At 38.4% G+C, this 27501-nt stretch overlaps 1 long non-coding RNA gene across 11 annotated transcripts in view; it reads right to left on the bottom strand.

Annotated features, from left to right (window-relative positions):
• Positions 1 to 27501, bottom strand: part of LOC141567618 (uncharacterized) — a 200489-nt gene that overhangs the window by 125622 nt on the left and 47366 nt on the right. For all 11 annotated transcript variants that reach the window (XR_012490422.1, XR_012490424.1, XR_012490426.1 and 8 more), the window contains exon 4: positions 23329 to 23458. This is a non-coding gene — a long non-coding RNA (uncharacterized LOC141567618). The remainder of the gene's footprint in view (positions 1 to 23328; positions 23459 to 27501) is intronic.

Genomic DNA, 27501 nt, shown 5'->3' with positions numbered 1-27501 from the left:
CCAGCATTAATATATATAAACATTCCAATCAGAGAAAAAGGATTAAAAAGATAAAGATAAAGCATCCCCCCACACACACACATACACATACATACAGATGTCTTAATCGTATGTTTTTCTATAATTAAGTGTTAAGCTTTTATTTACTTATTTTAAATAAGAAAAATGAAAACTGATGTCTCAGTCTGACAGGGGTTGCATCTAAAGATTAAAATGTCCAAGTACATACCTCTTAGTTCCTCATCTTTAAATTACTGCATAAATGGTTGCCTAGGAAACCTGCTGACTGGATGAAGGGGCTCAAATGAACTCTCATTTCCAAGCTTACAGGTATGACTCACTGCCTTTGCTCCCACAAGGTAATTCCTCCTGAGTTCTTAGAGGCAGATATTTTTGCAACCTGGATGACATTAGAAAAGCAAAATGATTACCAAAGGGTAAGGGGGGCGGGGGGTGGGAGATGAGGGTACGGGGGATCAAATATATGGTGATGGAAGGAGAACTGACTGGGTGGTGAGCACGCAGTGGGATTTGTGGATGATGTAAGGCAGAACTGTACACCTGAAATCTATGTAATTTTACTAACAATTGTCACCCCAATAAATTTAAAAAAAAAAAAAGAAGAAAAGAAAAGCAAAATGAGAATTATTATTCGTTTTGAATATAGGTTTCTAACAGGAATAAAAGTTAAGGACGAGGCTCTATTCACATCAAGTTTAGAAAACAAACACATATTCTCCAATATGCCGACACAATGTCTATATGGTAGTTATGGAGTGTTAATTGTATAGCAATATGTTGACATGACAGTGATTTAACGTTATAATAAAAGACAACAGAGAAGACACTGGAACAGTAAGACCATGGAGACACCAAAGGTGAAAACACTGAATACCCACCCGAAGGTCAGGTTCCCTCATGTTTCTTGCAACCTGGCTACACTTCTGCCCAGCATGACACCATTATGTCATTAAACAATGACAAGAACACTCAGTGCAGATCACCACATGCCAACAGGTGTGTGACCTGGGGCACGGGCATCTCTCAAGGTTCTATTTTAACCACGACAGATGCACAGAAGGAGGCGAAAGTAGGTTCAGCCTGATGATTTCTGAGGCCGGGCAGAATCTTATGTAATTACAGCAAATTAGAGCAGGAATATCTGAGAACAGCCTCAAGGCCAAGGCCGAGGTCACATGGTATCACGGTTCTGAAACTGCTTTTTCCTTTTAATGCCTCCCTGTGTCCGCATGCCTTCACAACGTGACACTGAAAGTTCTCCCATCAAAAGGTGAAATCTATGTCTCCACCCCTTTGAATCTGGGCTGGCTCTGGGCCTGCTTAGACCGATGGAATGGAGAGGAAGCGGCTTCCAGCAGGTTCTCAGCCAGGCTTCAAGGAGCCTTGCAGCATCTGCTCACTGAACAGGCTTCTGGGACCTTGGGACAGAGATGGGACCAACCGGGGACGGAGGGGGCGGGGCGACTGGGCCCAGGGCTGGAGGCAGAGTCTGCCTACTCCCCCCACACCCACACTCAAGGCCTTGACTCCTTCCTCTGAGCTCTTAGTCTGGCTGTTTCCTCTAACATCTTTTCACTCTCTTAACATCATCATTTCTTCTTTTATTGTGGTAAGAACAATCATCATCTAAATTTAAAAAGTTAAAACCAACTCTTCTGGAGGAACAGCAACCTCTGCCAACCAGCTATGCTTCTGTCTCAGAGCTGCTCCGGGTGGAAGGGTTGGGGGAGGAGGAGGGCAGAGGAAGAGACAGGCTGAACTCAAAGCCATCATCCTTGTTTTTCCCTGGATCATTGAAATATTCTGCTGACTTCTATCTCTGCTGCTCCAGCCTCACATGCAGCTAATCCACTGCCCATGCTGATGGCTGGGCTTTGGAATTCCCTCAGTGGCTGCCTACTGCCCTCAGGATACAAATCCAAACTCTCCTCCGCTTAGGTCAGAAAGCTCTTCACCAGCAGACCCCTGGAAAACTCCACTGCACTCCCTTGTGACCTTGAACCTATGAAAGAAAAACTGCCCCAGACCTGGTCTGCAACGGAACCAAGCTGCCTCCTTTATAAGTCACCACATCCTCGTGGGAAGCAATCGACAGCATTCCAGATAAAAGGCTTTTTCTCCGATGGAATTTTCTAATGAACTTTAAGAAGATTCAGGCTTCTTCTGGAGAACTCATTACTACCATCCACCCAGTTGACTGTCAAGTATCAGGTAGAGACTGAAGGTTTTTAACTGGACGGCCTTTTCAATGATGATTTAATCATTCTTTCTTCCTATAACAAGAGTACATCGACCAGGGGCCTCTTCTCTTGCATTGCAGAATTGTCATAAAATGTTAGCACGTGTTCATAACTAAACTGTCTGAGAAGTCTTCTTTTAACAAACCCTAGCCTCAAGTGTGTCCTAACACCCTGTAGTTTCCAGCATGCTCCTCGGTCTCCAGCCCCCACAGGCCGGTGAGCAGGCAGCAACCTCCCCCAGCAGCTCCCTCAGAAACTGACATTTCCCCTGACTCTCTGTGTCTCCCACTTATCACGACCCTCACTTCCTCTGAGTTTACTTGCATCCATCTTCCCGAACCAAGTTCCTCCAGGGCAATTTGCCTTGAGTGTCTGGACTGCAGGCCCCCCCAGCTGCTTCTCTGTTACCACTCTACATGCCCTGTCTCTCACTCGACTGGAAACTTACTGAAGACAGTACTGGCCTTTTTATTTCTGTACCCCCGCCCCCCAATCTCATCACAGATCCTGGCTCCAAAGGAGCGCGTGATAAATGTTTGTTGAATGAATGAATGTTAGTCTAGCGCAGGAGTCAACCTTCCAGGCAAACACATTACCATCCCCTTGGGCAACCCTACTTTGAGATGCTCTGAGTTTGGATCAAGTGAGAGTCAGATGGGACAGTTGATATTAAGACTGTGGTTTCTGCACCTTGGTGTTTAGAACAGAGACAAAGCTGAAACAAACTTACTGAAAGAGGTAATTACTGTGCAGCCCAGAAACTATCCCTGAGAAACAGTCTGGTTCTGAAGACAGCGCCCCCCCTGGACTGAAGTGGCCTGGAATCCACAGGCGGCCGGCACAGCACCCTCTTGCAGAGCCGGCACGGAGCAGGGCCCACTAAAAAGCACAGACAGGCCGACAAGAGGGCGTTTAAATGTAAAACTTCCAGAAATTTTACAACCGGAGGGAAAATTCAGGGGATTTCGGAGGAGAAGCAAAATTCAAGGGGGATTACAATTTTAAAGCACCCTTACAGAGCAGAATCTTCTTGACATAAGAACATAAAAATGTAGTTTTTCATTAAAAAACAAAACAAAACAAAAAACGGCCTGAGGATGAAGCAGGAAAATTCAGGAGAAACTATTTTTTATTGTTTGTTGGCTTTGGGATGGGGGTGGGAAGACTTCTGAATGGCTTTGCCTTGGTCCCTGCCCATTTCCCTAGAGATAGGTCCTATCGCTACAGAATCCTCAGTGAGAACAACGGCCGCACTGAGGCTGGGGCACCATGCTCGGAGACTCCAAGGCAGAGGGAGCCCAGGCAGGTTGCTTTCTGTGTGCCAGTTACCAGTTTTCCTCTCATTTACAAAAGCTTCCAATTGCAATGAAATTTTGCAAGTGTGCTTGCAGAGTGGTCGCGTGGGTGGATGCCAGGCTCCTGTCTACAGCTGGGGGTTTTCCCATGATCCTGCGGGAACAGGGTAACTGAGCACACGGGAGAGTTAACAGAACCGTGTCCCTACAGAAGCCATGCATGCTCTCACATGGGCTCAGGAAAGTCCGGGCACGGCATAGGTGGTCTCCACAGGTGGTTTCTGACTGACTGGTTCTTAGCGTACTCATTACACATGGTATGTCATGGCTTTTCATTCCAGTATTTAGGTTGGTGCAAAAGTAATTGTGGTTTAAAAGATTACAAATAACTGCAAAAACTGCAATTACTTTTGCACCAACCTAATATTTTCTGCAAATGGCTCAACATTTATCATCTTTTTGAAGATCATTTCAAAACCTGAGAAGGTGACCTGAACAGTAACTCCACGAAGCACACCTGCCAGACCTGAGCAGTAAAAACATGCCTGCCTCTGAGCACCAAGGCAGCTAACCACAGAGGGCACGGTTAGTGCAGCTAAGGCAGGCACAGCCGCCTCCTGTATCCATAAGCTCTGTAGAGCTTTCTTTACTTACTGCAGATAAAAGAGCCAGAAAAAGCTCTTCTACGTAATAGGCCTTTTACCTACCTGAGGACAAATTCATTTTTTGTATTTCAGTTTATAATGCTCAGGCTTTCGCGTTCTTGCACAGCCACACTCAGAAAACAGAATGAGTAATAGTAAACCAAAGTAACGGTACAATGCGCAGCCCTCACACAACTGAAGATGGAAGATGTCTGCAATACTAATACTTCACCACATTCTTCACGCACAAAAACTCTAAAGGAGGCTTACTATAGACCATGTGAGAATCCCCCACATGAATTTAGGGATCTTTTGGGTGACTGAAAGTAGGGGCCAGGGAAAGGATTTCCCCTGCGGTGATTCAAAGCTCTAGTCTGTGTTTGAGTTGTCATACCACGTGACCATGAAGTGAACCAAAGCCCTCTTAAAGTGTACTTTTTGAACTCTTTTCCCTAGTACTAGATTCTAAGATTGACTCAAAGACAAAATAGCACACTTACAACAGTTTCTCAAGTTCACAGGAATAGGAAGAAACATGAAGTCCAAATGTTCTGAACAAACACTTTCACTGGTCCTGGTCCACCTTAGTGAAATATTTGTAACTATGGATGAAGTTAACTGTCTGCACATGTGGATTTGCAAAACTGGTCACTTTTCGGCATCACAAAGTTTATCACAAGGTGTTTTGAAACCGTAAGTTACCTAAGAGCAGAAACATGATGCTTCAATGAACAAATCATTATTTATATACGTCATTCCAAGAACATTCCTGTTACATGCTAAAACAATACAATATTATTCTTCTTTCATTCCTATTTAGCAATGGACTTAAAAGTAAAAATGTAAAGAGACTCGTGAGTTGAGTGCAAAAGTAATCAGACAAAAAACTTAAGCTCACTGAGAATTTTACCCCACAAAAACAGCATGCAATTTGTAATCTGAACGCCTATGGCTCAGCTACTTTACAAGCAGCAGAGGTGTGGGGGAGGGCTAAACCACCTGTTATGATGTCAGAATAGGTGTCAGAGTATTGCAACTCATAAATCTTTAAGATAATTTTACACGTAAAAAGATTTCCACCAAATTGATTAGAGTAAATACACTTTGGTACGTTTATTCGATAAAACTTCAGTATGGATAAAATATTGTCATACTAACCTTCTTTCCCCAGCAGTAAAAGAAAAATGAGGTTTCCTTATGCTAGAAGAATAAAATACAATCTATGAGGCCATATGAGCAGAACAGCGCAGGCCATGTGGTACACGGATGCAGAATACAGGGTATGAAGACTTTAATATAAAACCAATAAACTAAACATATGAGGATTGGAAGAAAGATTCAAAACAGCTCCTAACTACGTCTAGTCCCTCTTAGTCCTAGGCAATTTTTATTTATTCTTAAGGCTTTAAACACAAAACCTACACATTCAGAGTACAGAAAAATTATAGCCATGGTTTAAGCATAACAGGGTACAGATAGGTAAGAATTTAACAAATTTATTAAATTGACTCTACACTGTGCTCAGTGATACACATCTGAAGAGTAGAGTATGAAAATGGGGGGAGGGGGTACATTTATAGTGGAGAAATCTGGCAAACACTACCCTGGTAATCAAGGTCAGCATCATCAGGGTAAGTCCTGTTGATAGCACGTTCACTTCATGCGTGCGATAAAGAATGTCATTTCTCTCCTCTGTGGTCTTCCTCTCAAAAACCCATAACCCCAGTCTAAAAATCAGAAAAACGTAACAAAAATCCAAACTGAGGGACATTCTACAAAATTATCTACCCAGCATTACTCAAAACTGACAAGTTCATCGAAAAACAAGGCAAGTCTGAAAAACCGTTACAGACCAGAGGAGGAAGGTAAGGAGACATGGTGACAAAATGTGCTATCCTGGGTGGATTTTGGAACAGAAAAAGGACATTCGGGAAAAACCAGTGAAATCTGAATAAAGTGTGGATTTTAGGGAATAGGAATGTGCAAATGTTTGTTGCTTAATTTCGACAAATACAACAGAATCATGTCAGAATCAGCAACTAGGGTAACTGGGTGAGGGACATATGGCAACTCTCTGAACTACCTCTGCAACTTTTCTTCAAATCTAAAATTATTTTAAATAAAGGGTTTATTTAAACTTTTAAAAACTGAGCCCACAGCACTGATGTATGGGACGTTAGGTGTGTGTGGCAGCACTGGTTATATCAACAAACGCAGGCTAGGTTCTGGACCCTTCTGGATGCTGACCAACAGACACTTCGGACAATTTGGGGACCTGTCTAAGATGCTAAGAGACCACCAATGGCACACATGTGACGAAAACAAACATCTCTGAAGTGACTAACACTTCCCTTCCACTTAGAGTGAAAAACAGGCAGTTTTATGCAAGAAAAAAGACAAAGGCTCCCTGGGTTGGCCCAGAGCCATCAGTGCTCTGAAAGCACATGAGAAACCTGCCTTCAGTGCTTCACTTCGCAAATACCACAGCCAGAATCCAAGCAGGTGTGAAAAAATTGTGCAGACTTCCCTCACAAACCTGGCAGGCTTTGCGCACTGTTTCTTTACCACAAAAAAAGGAAATCAGAGAAGAAGTAGGGGTACAGATATTATTATCTATTGTCAAGAATCTGCTCAGTCAGAAACATGGTACCACAACAGCCATGTTTAGAAAGGCAGAGGCAACGCCTTCCAAGTGATGCTCGATACAGACAAAGTTTTGTCTGGACAGAATAAACGTCTGGCATGATTCTGTTTGCTGCCGTGGATTTCTTTCATTGCCTTGAATTTTAATCAAAAAGGAAATCTGAGGATTTATCTTCTCTGACCCCAAAGTCCCGGAATTTATAAATTAGATAAACATGCAGTGCTCATTTAGGCCAGAAAATTGAAATATAAATGCCTGTACATTTTTTTTTTCCAAAAAACTAATACACTGTCAATAAAAATTGTAACAGTTTTACAGGGAAAGTGACCAGTAACTTAAAGTTCATCAGCAAGGCAAAGGATGCAGCAACAGCCCAGGAAAAATCTGACAAATAATAATAGTAATGATGATAATGAAGGAAGTCTTGTTCTACCAGCTCTAATATTTAAAACCATGTGGTCTAAAATAGACACACCAACGTAAAGGAATAACACAGCTAAAAAAAAAAAAAGCAAGTATTAAAAATTGGTTCATTTCTTCAAACATTTATGGAATGCCTGCTATATATGGGCACAGTTGATGGTTGCTTGATGGTGAAACCAAAAGAGTCAGTCAAACCAAAAAGACAATGTATGCAAAAACTGGCTAACTATATGAGAAGAAAATAAGTTGTTTTTCTCACATCTTACACCTAAATACATCCCAGATAAATATTTACAGTATTATATAAAGTATTCTTAATATTACTAGAATAAAACTTAGGTGAATATTTACATATAATTTTGTGATGGGAGAGATGGAGTTCAAGAATAATCATTGTGGAATATGGTAATTTGAATGTCAAGAAGGGTGTGATTAAATAAATTACTGTCTAGCCAAGTAATGGATGGTTATGTAGTCATTAAATTATTGATGAAGATATTTATTTACTAACATAAAAATGTCAGTACTGACATAAAAATGTCAGTATCTAGTAAAAAAGTAAGTTATAAAAATTACGTGTACAGTAAAAAGACCTAAATATATTAGGTTGGTACAAAAGTAATTGCGGTTTTTGTGATTGTTTTTAACCTTTTAAACTGCAATTACTTTTGCACCAACCTAAGAGATATTAAAGATACTGACAAGCAACATCTATTCTGCAAAGATGTCAATTCTCCTCAAGTTAATTATAAATTCAATGCAGGAACTCAATCAAAGGAATGTTTTTCATGGAGTGTAATTCTAAAACGCAGATGGAAAAGGCAAAAAGTAGTGATAATTTTAAAGAAGAACAAGGAGAAGGGAAGACTTACCTTACCAGACAAGACACCATAAAGAAATAAAAACATAATAAAGAAAGTGTGAAATTGGAGCAGGAAAAAATAAATAGACCAGTATTAAAAAACAACCCCAAAAAAGATCTGCATAGATGGAAACTTGGTATGACAAAATGGCACTGCACCTCAGTGCAGAAAACATGCACTAGTAAATAAATGCTGCTAGGAAAATTGGTTGTCTGTAGAAAAATAAAATGAGGTGTCTACACCTCACAATATGCACAAAACTCCATTTCAGATGGATTACATGTGAAACTATGAAAAGCAAAACTTTACAACTTTTATTAGAAAATGGAGAATATTTTTATATGACCTCAGTCTAAGAAAGAATTTTTTTTTTAATAAGATACAAAGAAACAATGCCAAAAGGAAGGGGCTGATTAAATCTGACTGCATTAAAAATAAACTATTCAATAAAAGACATTTAAAAAGTGAACAATCAAGCCCAAAATCAGGAGACAGTATTTGTACACATGCAGGCAACAAAGAATGGGCAGGAGAAATATATAAAGGTTGCCCACAAATTAATAAGAAAGAGAAACCAGTAGGAAAATGAGTATGTGATTGGAATACACACTTCACAGAAGAAACCCAAGTAGTTAATAAACACAAACTCTCAATCTCACCAGTAATCAACAAAATTCTAATTAAAACCACAATGAGATACCATTTCATACCCATCAAATTGGCAAAGTGAAAGGCTGACAATGACAAGTGTTTGTGAGGATATGGACAAGACACAACCAATCAGTAATTTCATTATAGTTATTAAATTTGAAGCTGTGCTCATCCTAAGGCCCAAGAGTTTTCTGGTTATATACCCTAGATTAACTGTTCACACACTGAGATATATTTAGAAATTCTTAGAGCCACATTTTTTCAATAGTGAACAACTGCAAAACTCAAATGTCTGTTAAAAGGAAAATGTATTTTAAAATTGTAACACATCTATAAAACTGAATACCATAAAACAATTAAAATGAGTGACTACAGCTATAGATTTAATATGAACAAACCTCAAAAATGTACTTTTGGGTCAAAAAGGCAAGGTCTGATGGTGCGTATAATATGTAGCAGGGTGAGTGATGAGATGGGCTGCTTAGGTCTCTCTTTAGCACCGAAGGGCTATTCCCCCAGCTACTGGGAATACTGCAAACTGACAACCCTCAGCTTAAAAGAGTCATCTCACCAAAGTCACATCCCTTCTCCAGGGACTGCCTGCATGCTTGGCCCCTCATCCTACTTGGGACCATTTTGAACGGCTATCCCACCCTCAGTACTTCCCTTGGAATCAGCTGAAGCCTTTCTTTGGACTGCACCGCACCCCAGTTTCTTCCTCTACCCAATCCTGCTCCCTTCTCTTCCACAGGTAATTGATTTTAGGGTCATCCTAAAATCTCCCTCGATAAACTTCCTGCATGTTAATCTCATTCTGAAACTCGGCTTTCCTTGGAATTCTACTTTCAACAGATACAATTTATGTCTTATTTGAAACCTTGTAACACACGAATTTAAGAAGATTAAAAATCATACCCAGTATCTTTCCCGACCACAATGGAATAAAACTTCCACCATGGAAGAAATCAATAGCAGAAGGAAAATGGGAAAATTCACAAGCATGTGGAAATAACACACTCTTGAACAACCAATGGGTCACAGAAGAAATCAAAAGGGAAATTAGAAATTATCTTGAGAGAAATGAAAACAAAAACACAACATCCGAAACTTATGGGATGCAACAAAAGCAATACTAAGAGGCAAGTTTATAGCGGTAAATACCTACATTTAAAAAGAAGAAAGATCCTAACTAAATAAACTAACTTTACAATTCAAGGAAATAGAAAAAGAACAAACTAAGCCCAAAATTAGCATAAGGAAGGAAACACTAAATATTTAGAGCAGAAATAAATTAAATAGAGAGTAAAAAAATAACAAAACTAAAAGTTTGTTTTTGAAAAGATCAACAAAATTGACAAACCTTGACGATACACTGAAAACGAGAGAAGTCTCAAAATCAGAAATGGCAAAAGGAAACATAACGACTAATACCACAGAAATAAAAAAATTATACACCAACAAATTGGATAACCTAGAAGAAATGGGTTAAATCCTAGAAACATACAACCTACCAAGACTGAATCATGAAGAAATAGAAAATATGAACAAATCTATAACTAGTCAATAGGCTGAATCAGCAATCAAAACCTTCCCAACAAAGAAAACCCCAGAACCAATGGCTTCACTGGTGAATTCTATCAAATATTTAAAGAAGTATGAAAGCTACTCTTCTCAAACTGGTATTGGCATAAGAACAGACTGTAGACCATTAGAACAGAATAGAGAGCCCAGATAAATCCACACATACCAAATAATTTTCAATAAGGGCACCAAGAAACACAAAGGGGAAAGGACATTCTCTTTAATAATTAGTGTTGGGAAAATTGAATGCAAAGGAATAAAATTGGACCCTTACCTTTTACCACATACAAAAGTAAATTCAAAATGGGTTAAAGACTTAAATGTAAAACCTGAAACTGTAAAACTCCTAGAAGAAACCAAGAGGGAAAAGTTTCATGACATCGATCTTGAAACAAAAGCAAACTTAGACAAACAGGAGTACAGCAAACTAAAAAGCTTTTTGCACAACAAAGGAAACAATCAACAGAGTGAAAAGGAAATCCACAGAATGGGTGAAAATATTTGCAAACCACATGCGGATATGTTAATATCCATAATAGATAAAGACCCCTACAACTCAATAGTTAGTAAGTAAATAAATAAAATGATTTTTAAAATGGGCAAAGGACTTGAATAGACATTTCTCCAAAGAAGATATACAAATGGCCAACAGGTATATGAAAAGATGCTCAATATCACTAATCATCGGGAAAATGCAAATCAAAACCACAATGAGATATCATCTCACCTGTGAGGATGGCCATTATCCAAAACAAATGAACAAATAAATACCAAATATTGGCAAGGATGTTAAGAAATTAGAACCCTTGCGCACTGTTGGTGCAAATGTAAAATGGTGCGGCTGCTATGGAAAACAACATGGAGGTTGCTTAAAATATTAGAAATACAACTACCATACAACCCAGCAACTCCACTTCTGGGTATTTATCCAAAACAACTGAAATCAGGATCTGAAAGAGGTATCTGCATTCCCATGTTCACTGCAGCATTGTTCACATTTGCCACGAGGTAGAAACAACCTAGATGTCTATCCATGGAGGAGTGGACAAAGAAAATGTGGTGTATACATACAATGGAGTATTAACCACTTTTTTAAAAGAAGGAAACCCTGCCATGTACGACAACGTGAATGGACCTTGAGGACGTTACGCTAAGTGAAATAAGCCAGTCACAGAAGGACAAATTACTGCATGATTTCCATTTATATGAGGTATCGGAAGTAGTCAAATGCATAGAAGCTCGAGGTAGAATGATGGTTGTCAGGGGAAATGTGGAGTTGCTGTGCAGTGTGCTTCAAATTTCAGTCATGCAAGGTGAAAAAGTTCTAGAGATCTGCTATCCGACCTTGTGCTTACAGTTAACGACATACTGTATACTTAGAAATTTGTTAAGAGGATAAAAAAATGTACTGCCGTTCTATTTATGTTTAGGAATATGTCTGTAATTAGTAAAAGTGTAAAAACACATATGAGAATGATAAACAGCAAATTCAGTATAGGTACATCTCTAAGGTAGTACGTGGGACAGGCTTGTGGGAGCACACACATAATGTGTTAAAAACTCTGTAACATTTTAATTCCATAATACTCCTTATGCTTTTCTTCATATGCCTGAAATAATCCTTAATTTTTAAAAGTTAACTTTAAAGAAAAGGGACAGCTTGACCCTGTATCAACTATTCTCCACCTCCTTTTTACCACAATAAAGAAGATGGATGACAGTCATGTGGGCAACAGATTATCGTGGATGTTCCCACATTTTTGGAACCAGAGCACATTTCTTGGTGGAAGCAAAGTAAACAGAGCTACAGAACTCTTGTCTCTTTTATATTCTTTCTCTTTTTAATGCTGCGACCTCAAACGTATTTATAAGTTTGTAATTCCTTACGATGTACTGGCAATCGTCATTTTTAATTGGCTGCGACATAAGATTAAAATCGTGCATAATTTTGATAGGAATTCCACTGCTCTTACTCTTGCTCAAGAAATTATCAGATTTCAAATGAGTGAGAGTGAAACTGAAGGAATAACTTTGCGTTTGTCGAGTTTCAAACATAGTGGGCACCATAATTTGAACCAAGGCAGTCTGACTGTGAACCAGGAACAGACTCAGAAAATTTCTCAAAGCAGGAATCAAAGCAAAAGGAGATGCCTAGGATTCTTTCTAAATTCACAACATTTTCCAATACAAAAAATGCTAAAGCATAATTATAGTTACGTAAGACACAACGTGCTAGCAAAATAAGGTGACCAGAATAATTTAAATCTAAAAACACACTGACATAATTGGGATAAAACAATTTCCTTAAATTTATTAGAATAATTCCACGACTGCCAACTTCACTCTATGTGTCTAGCTCTGATCTTGGTTTCAAATTTCAAAATTTCCCTGTATATTAAAGTTAGTTCCATGTCCCTAGGATTGGTACCCAGAAACAATGTCTTTCCTCATTCCCAACCAACTTTCTGAGCTATGTAAACAGCAAAACAGCACATATAAGAATTCAGAAGCTCAAAAGAAGAGAAAAAAGGGGGGACAGGATTTAAAAAATCAAAGATTTTCTAACTTATTAATTTAGGGCAAATAGGTATTGTACATATCCAAGGCATTTAACACAAACAATCCAATTTATCTTTAACCAATATTAATTATCCAGGACCAGTACTGTGAAACTCAACTTTGGGTTCCATATTTGTTTGATACAAAATATTTATAGACACAGTTGCAAAGTAGGAGGAAAACGAAATAAATAAAACTGTCAGATATAGATAAAAAACAAAAAGGGTCGTTTTGTTTACCTGGAGCAGAATCTATGATCTATGTTGGCAAAAGCTTTCATATTTTACAGGACTTTTATCGACAAGCTCTTCCTTTTTATCACTACATGTTTTGAGTACCTCTTTCCTTTGACACTGTCAACAAACTTTTTTCTTTCACATTTTCCCAGCAATCCACTGGATCCTAACTTTTCACCCACATTTTAGAAACACAGACCTCAGCTCAGGTCAGTGACAACATCGGCTCTCCCTCTTGTGGTACCGAAGGAAGCTGTTTACACTGGCGCTCAAGCCCAAGTTTTCTAAGTTTTACAGCCCTGGAGCAGGTACTTCATCTTCACTTTATCAACAAGGGAAGGGCCTAACCGGGGTCAGGCAACTTGCATCCGCAAGGTGACTCAACCAAGAGGACATGGAAAGCAGGATCTGGACACATTACTAAAAGACAAGTCTGAAGTTACTACAAGACAAGGTAGAACCTATTTTTAACTCCCACTGTTTTGATGTAGTTTCAAATCAACCGTTCAGAATAGTTCTTTTCAGTTTAATATAATGCATTCACGATCATTAACAAAACAGGAAAGTGAACAATGGGCAAAAGTTTTCATGAAAAAGGAGAGTTATTTTCTAACTTATTTTTCAATATTCTCAAAAAGTGTTATTTTGTGTATCATGGATCTACTTGTTTTTTTGTGTATCATGGATCTACTTGTTACCAAAAGTGTGTTCTTCTTCCAAAAGAAGGACAAAGCAGAAATCATTAGAATTTCCAAAATAATCAACTGCCGTCCTCCTTTATCCCCATGTTTCTTTTATCCTACTTATGTCATACCCCATGTTTCTTTTATCCTTGTCTTCCAAGTACCTGCCAAATAAAAGTGTCCCATAAACCTTTGTTGAATAAAGGATCTGTTTTGGGAAAAGAGAAAAGGAGAAAAAGTAGAACTTGGTTAAATGGTCGGAACCTTATTTAGGAAAATGGCTTAATGAATTTCAGTCAAAGAATTGGTTGTTTCCAAAATAAAAATTGTTTGGTTTTTTTCCTCTCTGTGCACGGACTTGGGCAGAATCATGAGCAAGATGATGATTTTTTTCATTAAAATTAGGTAGTTTTTCTACTGAAAGATACCCCCTTTTACCTAAGGAAGTAAAATTCCATCTCGTATTTTACATATGAGGATGTGCAAAGGCATGAAGTCCCTGACCCTAGAGATCCACAGTCCAAGTCTGGTACAGAACACGGCCAGACCCAGCTGGAAAGTGCGCCACAAGGGTTTCTTTCTCTCCATCATGCTCTAGGTCCTCTTGTCCCCTGAAGATTATCTGATGTCTCCACATATTTGGGGTTGGAGACAGGTCTGAGGACGCCCCAGGCCTAAAAGGGTGTGCCTTTCTATATCTAAAAAAGTACCAAGGTGCTAAGGCCATCTATGTCCTTCCTGAAGAATTGAAAGATGGAGGACAATCTCCCACCACAAATTTGAACTACTTTACACGAACAGAATATTAATCTAGGAACTATCATTTCTTCCAGTAGGGAGTGTTACTAGTTATTAGACATAAAACCAATCGTTCTAAACCAATGTTTACGTGCAAGGGAGATATAGCTGTTGCTAGTCATGGAATTCTGGGAAAGGGAACTAATAAAGATTTCCATTTTACAATTAGAATCCAAAGAGCATTTGACATAGAACACTAAATTCAACAGGTCTCACTGAAGTATCCCAGAGCAATATGTTATAATGAAATCAGCAAGGTATTCCCATTTTTTGAATGGTCATCTTAAAGAGAATTTAAAATTTTGAGTGGCTACCTATTTTTCAACAGCTTTACTGAGGTATAATTTGCGTGCCATGAAAGTCATCCATTTAAGTGTACATTTACGTGAGTTTGGTAAATTTCTATAAGTGCACCAGTATTAACAAGAACACCTCTGTCACCCCCCGAGTTCCCTTGGGCCTGTTTACAGACAATCTCTGGCCCCACTTCTGGCCTCAGGCAATCACTGATCTGATGTATGGTTTTGCCTTTTCTAAAAATTTCACAGAAAAAGTATCATACAATATATCGTCCCTTGTTTCTGGCTTCTTTCATTTGGCATATGTTTTTGAAGTTCTTTCATGTTGTCGACTGTATCAGTAGCATGAATTAGGACTTCATCATTTTCATGGCTGAATAATTTCCACTGTGTGGCTAACATTTTGTTTTATTCACTCATCAGTTGATGAATTTGGATCACTTTCCAGTTTTATCTTTTGTGAATAATGCTGCTGTGAATATTTGTTTGGCTTGTGAACGGGCACAATTTTTTTTTAGTAACCTTATTAAGGTGCAATTGCTTTACAGTAAACTGCACATATTTAATGTGTACAATCTGACATATGTATACACCCATGAAACTATCATGCATAACCAAGAAAATATATACATCCCCCCTCCACCAATGTTTTATTGTGTCCCTCTCTTTGGAATCCTTTTCTCTCTCCTCTTCCCAAGCCATCCTCTGGTCACCACTGATCTCTCTGTCACTATAGATTAGTTTGCATTTTCTAGAATTTCATCTAAATGGAATCAGACAATATAGTACTTAGTGGGGTCTGACTTTTCATGCAGCATAATTAGAGATTCATCCATGTTGTTGTATCGATAGTCCATTCCCTTTCATTGCCAAGTGGCATTCCACTGTTATGGAGATGCCACAATTTGCTTATCCATTCATCGGCGGGTGGACGCTTTCATTATTCCCAGTTTTTGGCAATCACAAATAAAGCTGATATGAACATTGTATACCATTCTTTGTCCGGACATAACCTGTTATTTTTCTTTACAGCATACCTAGAAATGGAATTGCAGACTATTTGTTAAATGTATGTTGAACTTTTCAAGAAACTGCCAAACTGGTTTCCAGCAGGGCTTTGTCATATTATATCCCCACCAGCAATGTGTGAGAATTCTGGTGGTTTCCACATCCTTGCCAATAAACACATGGATTGTCAGTTTTTTATTTTAGCCATTAGAGTGGGTGTGGAACAATATCTTATTATGGCTTTAATTTGCATTTCCCTAATGACTAATGATGTTGGAACTCTTTTCATGTGTTTATTTGCCATTCATATATCTTATTTGGTGAAATGTCTATCCAAATCTTTTGCACACATTTAAATCGGGTTGCTGTCTTATTATGACTGAGTTTTAAAAGTCCTTTATATATTTTCTAGATACAAATCCTTTATCAGACATATATTTTATAAATATTTTTCTCCTAGTATGTGGCTTCACTTTTCATTTTCTTAATGTAGTGTCTTTTGAAAACCAAAACTTTAATTTTGATGAAGTCCAATTCATCCTTTTTTCTTTGATACTTCATGCTTTTTATATCCTATTACCTAAATCTTTATCAAGCTCAAGATGCAGACTTCCTGCTATGTTGTCTTCTTTACATTTTGGTCTACTATCCATTTTAAGTTTATTTTGGGGTGTGCCGTAAAGTAAAAGTCAAGGTACACTTTATTTCACATGGAAATCCCATTGTTGCTATGCCATTTGTTGAAAGCTGTACTGTCCCTATTGAATTAACTTACACTTTTGTTGAAAAGCAACTGACCACGTGTGTATCTATTTCTGGATATTCTGTTCCACCGATCTAGATGTCTAACTGTGTGCAAATAGCACACTGTTTTTATTACTGTGGGGTAGGTTTTGAAAGCTAGTATAAGTTCTCTAATTTTATTCTTATTTTTTAAAGTTATTGTGACTATTCTAGATTCTCTCCCATTTCTGTATAGTTTTAGAATGTTTGCCAATTACTATAAATATTCTTCTACAAAAATCCTTTTTGAGATTTTGACAGTGACTTTGTTGAATCTATAGATCAATTTGGGGAAAGTTGCCACATTAACAATATTGAGTCTTCCAACCTATAAACATGGTATATATTTCCACTAATTTTAATTTCCCACTTATCCTTTAATTTCTCTCAGCAAAATTTTGTAGTGTTCAGTGTACAGGACTTATACTTCTCTTGTTAAGTTTATTCCTATGTATTTTGGTCTCTTTGATGCCATTATAAATGGATTTGTCTATTCTTGACAATTCATAGCAACGGAATCATATAACATATGGCCTTTGGTGATTGTTTTCTTTCACTGAACATGATGTTTTCAAGGCCCAACCATGTTGTAGCATGTATCAGTACTTCATTCCTTTTTATTGCCAAATAGAATTCCACTCTATGGATATACATTTTTTTCAAGCACTCGTCCGCTGATAAACCTCAGTATTCCAAGCGTTGATGGTTCTAGTAATTTGCTTGAACTTAAACCGGCTCCCATAAAGTGTCGCCCCCGATGTCTTTGCTTGGTTTTTAAAAACTGTGTTTCTATTTTCTAGCTCCTTTGCCTAGAAGTCACCTCTGCGTCTGCACAGGTTAGTGGTCAGCCAGTGCTTTGGGCAGAGGTTGAGCCCAACCGTGTTGCACCTGTAAGGCTCCCACCCTCCGCTGATGGAGTTGTATGTGGGCCAAGGAACATTCGAAGTTGTGCCGAAGCTCTCGAGGGGTCTCGTGTGGCTTTCGCTTTTTGTGGGGCTCTCTTGAGTATCTACCCCTTGGATACGCAAAGTTTAGCAGTCACCACAGATGTGTGGAAAGCTGATCGCAGCCCTCCTACAGCTCTCTCATTTCCAGGATCTCCCTGTTAAATTTCTGGCTAGTGGCCCCAAACCAGAATTGCAGACTTGAGGTGGCAAAGCTATGGGTTTTCCCCATCCATTAGGAACTGAGTATGCAACTTTGAGCCAGCAAAGCTGTGGGGTTTTTACCCCCAACCCCCGTCTCTGCTACAACCTAGAGTCTCGCACTTCTGGTAAAAACTATAAGCTGATAACAATGTTGTTCTTACTAACTGAGAAGGGGATGGTGGAACAGAAGAGGCCCCAAAACTCCTCCTCTTCTTACCCAAAGCTCCAGCATATTTATCATCTGCCTTTTTGGTCGATTTCCGGTGCCCAGAAATGACTGTTTTTGTCAGTCTTATCCAGTTTTATACTTATTTTATTGAGAAAGAGAATCACTTGTCATCCTGACATCGCCATTAATGGGAGTGACCTTGGCTACCCATTTTATATTTCTTAATTTCCCATAACACAACCTCTTACAAAAATAAAGTATGACTACAATTCCACTTCAAGTATCAAATATAGAAATGCTCTCGAGTCTGACATACAATTTATCATCATAGCTTGAATATTTTCCATTAAGAGAGTGGCTCTTCCACATAGTTTCAGCAAACTAACATTATATTCAAGTACCAAAATAGTCAGATAGTCAGTAATTTCGAAGTTCCTAAGGGATAAACTGATTGATTGTTTGGATCTCAGCCATGGCTCTTGGCCACAAAACTCTATGATGGCCCAAATATAATAGATTCTCGTGTTATTAACAAAGCTGGACAGAGGCAATAGGCAAATTCTTGAAGATTCTACTAGTATTAGTATGTATTATAATTATTCTCAACCCAGATTTTGTTACATTCCATTTTTTCGTCCAGTTAATACTAATACTGTCACAAAACCCTTAAGCCTAACTTGCTTTTAACACTATTACTTAATATTTATAGAATGCTTTATTAGTTGATGAAGCTCTGTCACCTACTATCCCATTTGATCCTCATAAAAACCTCACGTACTAGGTAGAACAAATGTTATCCTCATTTTATACCTGTTGGAACTGAAATATCGAGGGATTAAGTGTTCCACATAGCTACTAAATCAGATCTAAGACCCAGTTATTCTTGTAATGTTTCATCTTGTGACCCTGGGCATGTCCCTGCCTCAATTTCTTCCAATGCTTTGATCACTTCCGTTAGGTTAAGGAAAAGAAATTAAACCCAAAGACTAGCTTTCTCAACACTTTCAGTTGAGGAGATGTAGTTTAACATTTGTTTCCTTAAAAGTTTTGGCTATCAGAATGTGAATGCACACCCTGAACGTGAACAAATGCAGCAGAGTTTCATAAAAATTGCAAAAGTAACCTTTAACATAATCAATGCCAGCATCTACACATACACACACACACACACGCGTGCGCGCACACTCATTTTTACCAAACACAGTTCTATGAAATCCTCCTACTAGGGAAACACTAACCCTCCTCAGATATACACACAGAGGTGGCGGTCTTAACTGTCAGAAATCTGGTGGGTCACTTCAGAAGAATATCCTGAAATCTCTCTAATACATGCATTGAGAGAAATGTAATTTCTCTCATCTGAAAAACTAAAACCAAAAATTTCTTTGACTCCTCTTGATGCCACAGTTCCTGAAGAGAGAGTCTGTATATTCACCCTCTTTGATTCATTTCCTCCAATTCTCCCTTGAATCGATTCCACTCAGGCTTTTGCCTCCACCACTTCACTGAAGCACTCTTGTTGAGGTCACTAATAAAACCCCACATCGCTAAATCCAATGATCAAATTGCAGCTCACATCTTACCTAACCCACCTAGTAGCATTTGAGGCTGGTCACTGCTGCTTCCCTAAAACCCTTTGCTTCCTTGGGAACTAGACTATCCCAATTTCCACCTTGGTCTGTTCCTCAGTCTCCCTGACCTCATCTCCCGACCTCCAAATGTCCCTGGCTCTCGTTTCTATCTACTCTTATTCCCTTGGTGGTCTCAATCCTTCTCTGAGCTTTAAATAACAGCTAAATGCTAATGATTTTGCCTCTCTACTTGGACATCTCTCTCACTGAACTCCACTCTCCCTTCTTGACCTTTTCCACTTAGATATTGTCAAGGCACCTCAAATTTAATGTGTCTAGAACTGAGCTCCCGGTGCTGTCCCAAAACTATCCCTCCCACAATTGTCCTCCATTCAACAAAAGGCAACTCCATCCTTCAGTTGTTCAAGCCAAAAACTGAGTCACCATTGATACATTTCTTTCTCTCTCATCCCATATTCAGTTTCCCAACAACTAGAATTCTATAACTAGAATTCCATCACTCCCCTTGCTTATTATTTCTCAGGCACCAACATCTTTCAACAGGGGCACTACAATAGCCTTGAATTGGGTCTCTCCGCCTCCCCCTGGCCAGGCTCCCACACTCACTCCAGACCATCCTAAACTAATCACAGCAGCTTCAACAGAAAAATCACCTTACTTCTCTTCTCAAACCCCACCAGTTCCTTCTCATCTTGCTTAAAGCCAAAATCCTTACAGAAACAACTGCTCATATGATGTGATCATTCATTGCCTTTCATCTCCTCATCACTCACTCCATTCCAAGCAATCACCGAGCTTCTTTCTACTGTTCAACAGGACAGCCACAGGCCTGCCTTAAGGTCTGTGCGTTTACCATTCCCTCTGCCTAGAACACTCTCCCCGCAAATACCTACAGGGCTCTTTCTCTCACCTTCTTCAAGTCTTTGCTCAAATCCCTCCTTTCCAGTGAGGCCTTCCCTGAACACTATAACTGTATCCCTCTCTTCCATGTCCGCCAAAGCGCTCCTGGCCTTCTAATACATCACACATTTTATTTATTTGTTTTTAGTCTGTGTCTTTCCCATAGAATGTCAGCTCCATAAGGGTGGGGAGTTTGTTGATTTTGTTCACTAACGTATCACCAATACTGTCTGACAAATGGTAGGTGCTCAGTAGACATTTGACGAAACAAAGAACATCTAAAAACAATATAGATTTATACTAACTGATCCATTAAGGCCTACGGAATGGTGAGGAATGGGTGACTAAGAATGCTGATTGTAGATGATGATACTGACCAGTTCTGTCCATGAGAAATATAATGTAAGCCACGAGTAATTTTACATTTTCTAGAGGTCACACAAAAGAGTAAACAAAAGTGAAATTCGTTTTAATCATGTTTTATTTAACCCAGCATATCCAAAATAGCATCACTTCAACATGTGATTCATACAAAAATTATGAATAAAATATTTTGGTCTTTTTCTCATACTAAGTATTTGAAATGTGGTGTGTATTTTATGGGCAGCACATCTCAGTTGGGACTAGTCATATATCAAATGTCAATAGCTACATGTGACCAGTGACTGCCACGTAGGACAACACAGATATCGACCAAAATTAAATAACACCATTGTAGTGGGGAATATCTTGTATATTTATTAATTGTTTTTAAACCCAGCATTCCAAAAGGCCGTGGCATAATCTCATGGTTTCTTAGTTTTGTCCAGTTTCAATGGATGAACAACAGTAATAATAGCTTCAGTTGTAAGAAACAATTTATATCAAGATAACTGGCTCAATTTTTTAAATTTCATTCAGATGGTTTTTTCTTTTACTATTCAGTATTATTGTATATTAGTTTCAGGTGTATAACACAGTGGTTAGACATTTATATAATTTACGAAGTAATCCCCCCAACAAATCTAGTACCCACCTGGCACCACACATAGTTGTTACAATATCATTGAGTATATTCCCTATGCTATATATACTTTATATCCCATGACTATTTTATCACTACTGATTTGTACTTCTTAATCCCTTCACCTTTTTCACCCAGCCCCCTAACCCCCCTCTCATCTGGCAATCATCAGGTTTGTTCTCCATATCTATGAGTCTGTTTTGTTTGTTCATTTTGTTCTTTAGATTCCACATATATGTGAAAAAATGAAACTAGATCACCTCGTTACACCATACACAAGATTAAACTCAAAATGGATTAAAGACTTAAATGTAAGACCCTAAACCATAAAACTCCTAGAAAAAAACACAGGCAGTAAACTGTCTGACACTGCTCTTAGTAAATTTTTTCTGATATATCTCCTTGGGCAAAGGAAACAAAAGAAAAAATAAACAAATGGGACTACATCAAACTAAAAAGTTTTTGCACAGCAAAAAAAACCATCAACAAAATGAAAAGAAAACCTACTGATTGGAAGAAGATATTCACCAATGATACATCTGATAAGGGATTAATATCCAAAATTTATAAAGAACTCATAAAATTCAACACCAAAAAAAACAAACAATTCAATCAAATAGACATTTAATAGACATTTCACCAAAGAGGACATACAGATGGCCAACAGATATTATGAAAAGATGTTCAATGTCACTAATAATCAGAGAAATGCACATTAAAACCACAATGAGATATCACTTCACATCTGTCAGAATGGCTACAATCAATAAATCAACAAACAACTGTTGGCAAGGATGTGGAGAAAAAGGAACCCTTGTGACTGTTGGTGGGGTTGCAAAATTGGTGCAGCCATTATGGAAAACAATATGGAGGTTCCTCAAAAAATTAAAAATAGAACTATAATACCTTAGAACCCATCAATTCCACTACTGGGTATTTATCTGAAGAAATCCAAAACACTAATCCAAAAAGATATCTGCACCCCTATGTTTACTGCAGCATTATTCACAACAGCCATGATATGAAAGCAACCTAAGTGCCCATCAATAGACAATTAGATAAAAACGATGTGGTACATATACACAATGGATTATTACTAGGCATAAAAAAATCTTACCATTTGCGACAACACATGTGGACCTAGAGTATATATGAACCTAAGTGACGTAAGTCAGACGGAGAAAGACAAATACCATTCAGATGTTTGGATTAGAAAGAATGAATGCCCTTCTTCCCTAGTCTCTTAATTAAGAAACAAAGTTAAACCCAGAGAGATTCTGTATTCTTATCTATATTAGCAGGGGAAAAAAAATCATTATTTCCAAATAGAAAGAACTATTAAGATTTTATTTCCACTAAAAAAAAGTATTTATTTCAAGTTAACCAAGATACACTCTGTGTTAAAAGACTATTTTTTGTGTAAGACGTAGTTTCATTTAAAAAATTCAGAACAGCTGCTTTACCAGTAATTTTGCATTTCATTATATAAAAGTAAGATAAAGCAGTATGGAGAATGCTTTAAATTTTTTCATATATGCATTTATATCCTATGTTTCTTAATAGGTAAAGTATTATGCATGGAAATGTTTTCATTAACTTTTTTTTTAATCAACAGGAGATTAATTTCTTCCAGAATCCGATTATTTATAAATAAATATTCACTTATTGGAATTATAATCATTGCCATCATTATTTAACAACAAAATTTAAAGAACCCAATTAAAATGCATAATATTTTAAAACTTTGAAGTTAAAAATCATTTTTTTTTTACAGCAGCATCTACTTACTCAGCTGTTACAGGGTGTTGTCATCATTTCCCATAAACTGGCAAGTTTGAGTTTAGATCAGCGAGGCAGAGAAACTCCAGATGGTAAAATATCCCAACTATTGTGACTCTGGAAAGCATTAATAAAATGCCTGTGTGAGAAAAAAAACTGGAATTACAACCAAGATAAAACAGTCATGAGTGGATTGTCTAGATAGGGAATAACTTCTGTTTCTTCTTTTCTTTCTCTTTTTTTTTTTAAGTGAGGATTCAGAACGAGTTAATTCATGGCCCTGGAGTTGTGGGTGAACTGATAAAGGTATACTTGGTATTATAACTGCTCTTTTGTTTTCAGAAATCTCTCTGGGGAGAAGCCTAAATCAGCACAATAAAATATGCATCCTGTACTATAACTTGATCACTTTTTACCAGTCTGATCTCTATGCTTAAGAGATCTATTTCTAACCATGTAATTTATCATACAAACTAAGACACTTTTGAAAGCAAAAAGGGGAACTTTTGAAATATTTATTTATTAACCAATAAACTGTTTTAGAATATTGGCTTTATGCTAAAAAATAAAAGTAATGTACATCCACCACAATAAAGCAAACATTTTAAGATTTCTTTATATTGCATGAACACGTAAAATACCATAAGTAGATGAATTATTCTTGGTTCATATTCGAATACCGTAAATTGTTTTCTTATTAGATTCTGTCTCTAATATCATGTCACTGGTATTTTTTCTGGAAAACAAAGTTGATATGGTCTTATTGTTTTTAATTCTTCACAAAGTTGCCACAATCTTTTTTCAAAGTTTCATTTTATGTTAAATATTCAGAAATCACGGATACCTTCCTCTTACTTTTCCTACTGATATGATTTTTAACAAGAAAATGCTCTTTTCACAGCTGTTGAGAAACCTGGCAAAGTCAAAGCAAATTCTGTTAAATAAAGGATACTCTCAATTCTCTTTTTCATAGCAAAACTGTAAATATTTCAGTCTAAATATTTTCACAGATACTATCTATTTGCCTAAATTGGTATTCTTCTTTTCCACTGATGCCCCCGTCCAGTCCATTCACCATGACACACTGCAGCACAGATTATTTTTCCCCCAATACTAACCTCATCACGTCACTGCCCACATTAAAACTTTTCAATGGCTTCCCATTACTCCTAGGATATAATCCAAAATCCAAACATGGCCTCCAAAGCTCTGCACGACCTGGTAGCTTCCTAACTCTCAGGTCACAATGGCCACCTCTCAAATCCTCAAAAGCACCAGGTTCTCCCCAACTCCAGGGCCTCTGCATACTCTGTTCCCTCTGCTTGGAATGCTCTTCCTCTCAGTCATGGCCACCTTTCATAGCTGAGGGGGTCTTCTAATGCCCCAGTCTAAATCACACCATGGTACCGTTTCCCCGAAAATAAGACCTAGCCAGACAATCAGCTCTAATGTGTCTTTTGGAGCAAAAATTAATATAAGACCTGGTATTACATTATTTATATTATATTATATCATATTATATCATTATATTATTATTATACCACGTCTTGTAGCAAAATAAGACAGGATCTTATATTAATTTTTGCTCCAAAAGATGCATTAGATCTGATTGTCTGACTAGGTCTTATTTTGGGGGAAACGTAGTATTTTCTCTCTCTCAAAAGTACTCTGTACTCTTCCTATGAAACATTCATCAAAATCTGTATTTACTTATTTGTTTGTTTTTAGAAAGCCTATTTCCACCAGACAATACAAAAGCTTCATGAGAGTGTAGAGATCACTGCTGCTTGTTGACCCTTTAGTCATTCTTTACCCAGTACCTACCGTCTTTCCCTGAAAGTAAGACCTAGCCAGACAATCAGCTCTAATGCGTCTTTTGGAGCAAAAATTAATATAAGTAAAATAAGACCTGGTATTATATTATATTACATTATGTTATATTATATACTACATAAGACCCAGTTTTACATTATATGAGACCAGGTCTTATATTATAGTAAAATAAGACCGGGTCTTATATTAATTTTTGCTCCAAAAGACGCATTAGAGCTGATTGTCCGGCTAGGTCTTATTTTCGGAGAAACACGGTAGTTCAATCCTTGGCATCTTGTGAACCTTCCATAAATGTTTGGTAAATGAATGAATGACAGACTAAGGAGGAGAACATAAGGAAACAAAGGGCAATCTAGTGGCTTTAGTCAACTTGTTATCTATGAACCAAACACCTCACAATCCTAACTGCAACTACGTCATCAATTCTCCCCTCTACACCGGATGATTCTCATCAACATGTTAACAGTGTATACTCCAAACCTGAGAGAGAGAGAGAGAGAGAGAGAGAGAGAGAGAGAGACTTTCTCTTGGCACCACATCCCCATGTATAAACTCGCCATTTGTCTAATCTGGTCTAATAGATATAGTCAAAATAGCTATGTCTGCTGTCTCCAATTCTTTCTTCCCATTCGCACTTGAACCCATTGCAATTAGTCATTTGTCCCCACTGCTGCCCCCAAACCACTGCTGTTAAAGCCGCCAGTGATTTAACTATCCAACAGCCAGGGGCTAAGGAAAGTACCTAAATGAATTAGCTCATCCACAACCACACTATGAGGCAGGTACCATTATTATCTCCGGAGAGCGGTCAACGAATTCATTCAAGGACATTTAGGGTTAAAAAGAAAAAGGCACCAGAGACAATTTTTACTAAATCTGATAGTCAGTTTTCATCTTACTGGACCTGTCAGCGGTATGTGACAGAGCTGGTGTCTCCCCGCTTTCTATCAAACTTTCTTTGCTTGGTTTCCAACACACCACACTCTCCTCACTCTCCTCCTCCTCGACGGGTCATTCCTTCTTAGACTTCGCCTCATCATCCCAACCTCTTAATTCTAGAATGTCACAGCATCTCAGTTCTCAAACTTCTTTTCAATCTATACTCCTGCCCCGTGGCCATCTCAATGGGTCTCATCACTAAATACCAGCGATAAGAGAGTCTGAACCTCTTCCCTGAATTCAAGGCTCCGATTTTCAGCTGCCCACTTGACATCGTCCCTTAAATGTCTAACAGACATTTCACACTTACCCTCCCCCCACGTCAAACTCCTGATATCCCCCCTCTAAAACTGATGCTCCTACCCAGGATTCCCCATCTCACTAAACGATAATTAAATCCCTGACTTTTCATTTTCCCTCACTCCCTATATCCAATCCATCAGCAAGTCCTGCTGGCTCGACCTTAAAAATATATCTAAATTCCAACTACTTCTCCTTACTCCCTACTTTACCACGATTGCCATTTGAGCCTCCATCATCTCCATCTGGGTTATTGTAATAGCCTGCCCGCTGATTCTTCCTTGGTCTTGCGGCACACCTTGTGTTTTCAAAACACAAGGCCAGCGTCATATTGATAAAACAAAATCACATCATGCCACTCCGCTGCTTTAGATCCACCAACTGTGTCCCTCTCATTCAGAGTAAAAGGCATATAATGGCCTCCAAGGTCCACAACTGGCCCCAGGTAACCGCTCACGCTTCGTCTGCTACAACCCTCTCCCTTGGTCACCTCCCCCCCTCGTCCCACTGCTCTCTCTCTGATGCTCCTTGAGGAAGTGAACATACTCATGCCAGAGGCTTTTCACGTACCGCGCCCTCTCTGTAGAATGCGTGTCTTCACAGACATTTGTGTGGCACGCTGCCTCCCCCCCCCAACCCACTTCAGAGCTTCACTGAAGTGTCAACCCATCAGGGAAGCCTTCTCCGGCCACTCTCTTTCATGTAACACCTCATCACCACTACATGTTCTACTCCACTTCCCCTGACTCACTGTTATGGGTTTACATTCATACAATCACATCACCCCCACAGGGTACCTCCGCTCCCTCACTTTTTTTCTCTTCCCTCTATAGAATTTAAGTTTCGTAAGGGAAGAAATTTTTGTTTTGGGTTCAATACTGTATTCCTCCAGTGGTAAGAAAATGCCTGGCACATAAGAGGTACCCGATACACGTTATATTTATGAACGAATGGTTGAAGAAAATATCATGGGTAGGTCATTTAACTCAATCCCCAGACGCGAGTGTTCTTAACAGCATATTCTTGGGGAGCATGGACTATGCAGCTAGAATCACATCTTGCACAGTAACTTGCACACACCGTCTTCATATAATTTCATCTTTGATGACT

Source organism: Rhinolophus sinicus, linkage group LG11 (genome assembly GCF_036562045.2).
Source record: "Rhinolophus sinicus isolate RSC01 linkage group LG11, ASM3656204v1, whole genome shotgun sequence".
Taxonomy (NCBI): Eukaryota; Metazoa; Chordata; class Mammalia; order Chiroptera; family Rhinolophidae; genus Rhinolophus; species Rhinolophus sinicus.
This window is presented reverse-complemented; position numbering and strand designations above follow the sequence as displayed.